We start from the raw sequence: 3,716 nt of genomic DNA, 5'->3' as shown, positions 1-3,716 counted from the left end.
GGAACAAGTTGGTGTATCAGGCCAATGGGGGTGGCTTACAGGCAGGATCATAGGTAACCTTAACCAGACACTTTAGAAGGTCTGCACCCAAGAGGGATGGCAGCTTCTGCATGGCTTGTAGTTGGAGTCTCCTCCCTTTATCCCCACCTACCTCCTCTAGTCCCTCCCCCAAGACCCCAAGACAACATGCAATTAGGGAAGAATTGCACAGCCTTAGCTAGGGTAGCTTTACCCTCTCTGCCCCCTCCTCCCACGAGGAAAGGTATACAGCCAACAGGCCCAATTGCAAAGAGCTTTTGAGTCAGGCTCTGCCCAACTCCTGTTCTACACAGGACTACTCACCCCTAGGATCTTGAGATAAAGTCAACATAAGGACTAAATAAAAGGAAGGTAGCATGACAAAATGGAAGAGAAGTCCACATATAAAGTGCTCAGGCACATAGGCAATGGCACCTGACAATGACCACAGAGAGGTGGAGCCCAGGGAGAGGCAAAGCATCCTCCGCAGCATCACCCTCACCAATGGCTAACGTTGCTTTTCTGTAGGTCTGGTCCTCGGGACACTAGATCAAGAGCAGCTAGCTATAAAGTGAGACCACCACAGTCCTTCCACCCATAGTGTCACTGCATAAACAGTTATTTAGATTTTCCTTGACATATGTGTGTGTGTGTGTGTGTGTGTGTATGTGTGTGGTGTATACTCACACACATACACACACACACACTGTTGGAGAGTTTTTTGTTTAGAATCACACTGCACATTTTAATACACATATGGTTCTGTCTGACTAAACAGAGGGATTCTCTGACATCTAATGTTCTTTATTTGGTACTAACAAAGCACTGCAATGTGGGTTCATGCACCCAAGTCAGTGAGCTCCTAAGGAAAGGCTGAGATTCAAGTATACAGAAATACAAGGACCTTGGGGGTTCAGTGAGAGACCTTGTCTTAGGAAATAAGGCAGTGAGTAACTGAAGAGGATGCCTGACATTGACCTATGACCTCCACATGCCTGCACATGTTTGTGCGTGTGGATATACCCACACATACATACTTGTATTCCACACACACACATACACATGTGCACACATGCACACACCCAATATAAGAGGATTACAAAACTATTTTGAAACCACTTAGGCTACAAAGAAAAATCAAAAGGGTTGTACTATTCCAAGATAAAACAGTTGCTGGGCAGACATCTTTGTATAACCATTGTGTGCATGTGAGTGTGCGTGTATGTGTGTGTGCACATGTGTGTGTGTGTGCGTGCGCGTGTTTGTGTGTGTAAGGTTGTGGTTTTAGTCTTTTATGAATATTCTTATCAGTTATGTATGCACGAGATCCCCTCCTTTATTTACTTATTTATTATTCATTAATTCATTTTACTCCTTTTTTTGTTAGGGCTTGACAAGTGACTCCATTTTGATTGCTACAAGCTTCACCGTTTTGCAAATCAAAGACTCTCCAGTCACCAGAAAAGTACCGATGCACGTGCCCCTGTGTTCAGAATTCCCACGGAGGTCCGTCACAGGAGTCAAGGCAAAGAGCCACAGAAAGCAGCTACGCTTGCGCTTGCGCAATCCCCCACAGACCTTGGGACTCAGCTGCCAAAAATGAGAACTGGTGCTGGTCTGGGCTCCACCAACCACTGGAGAACTACCATGTCTCTGAGGCACATCCCCACTATGGGAGGATGTCCGCCCTAACCACTTGAGAGAGGAAGCAGAAGAGGGACAAATTGCAACAGTTACCACACTTCCTTCAGGCCTCACTCTTGGGACTGGCGACCAGCAGAGAGCAGCTTGATGGCGGAGGAGTGCCTTGGCGGAGGGACACCTGCCACAGACCAGGCTCACCACAGAGGTAACTCCGGTGCCTGCTCTCCTGCCCGTGGCAGGAGTGAAAAAGGGCCCTTGATGCAGACTCCTAGGAGTGCTGTCTTCTCCCTCTTCCCTCCCCCAAGTTCTTCCTAAACTGTAGACAGTCTGTAGGCTTTAAAGACTAGGGTTTCTAGAGACCTTCTAGATGGTGTAGAAAACGTCCTGGCTCGGACTCAAATCCGCCTGCATCAGCAGAGGTTGTCAATAGAAATTAGAGAGGCCAGTGTGCTGGGCCTGGGAGGAGTTCCAAAAAGTCAGCACTCGGTGACCCGGCTTCTCTACTCTGTCTGGAATGCAGTGTGCTGCCTCTTCTGGGTCTAGGGAGGAACCCAGAAGGGCCAGAGGCCTCAGACGGTGCAAACTGAAAACAGTTTCTGCCTCCTCCACTGACCAGGGTCTGGCGGCAGCTTCCTCTCTAACTACCTAGGAAGGACACCTGATTTCTGTATCTTCAGACTGTCCTTCACCCACGCCAGAGATCAGAGACTCATACTTCCTCACTTCCTGGACCTTTCAAAGGCCCAGCCTGGGCCTGAACGCCTTCCCAGAAACGACTTCTTTCGTTCTAGGGTAGACGCTCATCGTGCCTGCATGGGTTCGCCTTTCTTCAGGAAGACAGAATAGCCTATGCGCGCCCCAGGCTTTCTGCAGTTGGATTTATTAGAGGCCACCATGGGCTCTGTGAATTCCAGAGGTCACAAGGCAGAAGCCCAGGTGGTAATGATGGGCCTCGACTCTGCTGGCAAGACCATGATCCTGTACAAACTGAAAGGCAATCCTCTGATGGAGACCTCACCCACTGTGGGCTTCAATGTGGAGCCCCTTGAATCTCCTGGACGTGTGTCACTGATTCTCTGGGACATCGGGGGACAGCCGCAGCTCAGGGCTACCTGGAAGGACTACCTGGAAGGCATTGACATCCTTGTGTATGTGCTAGACAGCACCGATGAAGCCCGCTTGCCTGAGGCAGTGGCTGAGCTCCAGGAAGTCCTGGAAGACCCCAACATGGCCGGAGTCCCTTTCTTGGTACTGGACAACAAGCAGGAGGCGCCTGATGCTCTTCCATTGCTTGAAATCAGAAACAGGCTAGGCCTGGAAAGGTTCCGACCGTTGCTGGGAGCTCCGGGCCTGCAGTGCTCTCACGGGCCAGGGGCTACAGGAAGCCCTTCAGAGCCTGCGGCACTTGCTGAGATCCTGCTGAAATGCCTTAGCCTGGGACTCCAGGCTGGAGCAGGACAGGGGTCAGGGCCAGCCAGACCCCCTGAGCAGGGGGAACAGTTTATCCTTGCTTCTATGAGCAGGAAAGGCCAAGTGATCCTTGAGAAACTACAGCTCAGTTTACTACATGCGAAATCCTTTTACTCCTGGGCAGGATGTTTTCTTCTCAGGACTTACTCCTATCAGCACTATACTGAAAATCAACCGGTGCTTTTTTTTGAATAATCATAGCCAGTGGGAACATAAAAAACCTCGAAATGCCTCATGTAACAGCTCAGTACCAAGTGCGAAGGTGACAGTTGGTGACAATACCTGAGAACCAAGCTCACAAATGAAAAGAGGTTTCAAAAGTGCATCTGAGTGTCACCTGGACCTAGGTGTCACTGTCACCAGGAGGGGCTTCAGCTCCCACAGTGCTGCAGGTGTCCCCAGGGCCCTGGGGCCTTCCAGGATTCACCCTTCTCTCCAACTCTGATGAGCCCTTCTCTGCCCTACATCCTATGTTGTGAAAAAATAAAATGACCCCACTTGTACTCCCTTTTTCTTCTCTGTAGCATATGTCTTTCCTTAAAGCTGAGACGATGGGGGCTGGAAGATGGCTTAGCAGGTAATGG

The 3,716-nt window shown here is 49.9% G+C and overlaps 1 pseudogene; it reads left to right on the top strand.

The window, feature by feature from the left end:
* The first annotated feature begins 2,375 nt into the window (after nucleotides 1-2,375).
* Nucleotides 2,376-3,085, top strand: LOC121458128 (annotated as a pseudogene).
* The last annotated feature ends 631 nt before the right edge of the window (nucleotides 3,086-3,716 follow it).

Source organism: Microtus oregoni, unplaced genomic scaffold (assembly GCF_018167655.1).
Source record: "Microtus oregoni isolate MIOR12 unplaced genomic scaffold, Mior012 000001F_ref0000356, whole genome shotgun sequence".
NCBI lineage: Eukaryota > Metazoa > Chordata > Mammalia > Rodentia > Cricetidae > Microtus > Microtus oregoni.
Note: the sequence above shows the minus strand (reverse complement) of the source record. Positions and strands in the feature narration are given on the sequence as shown.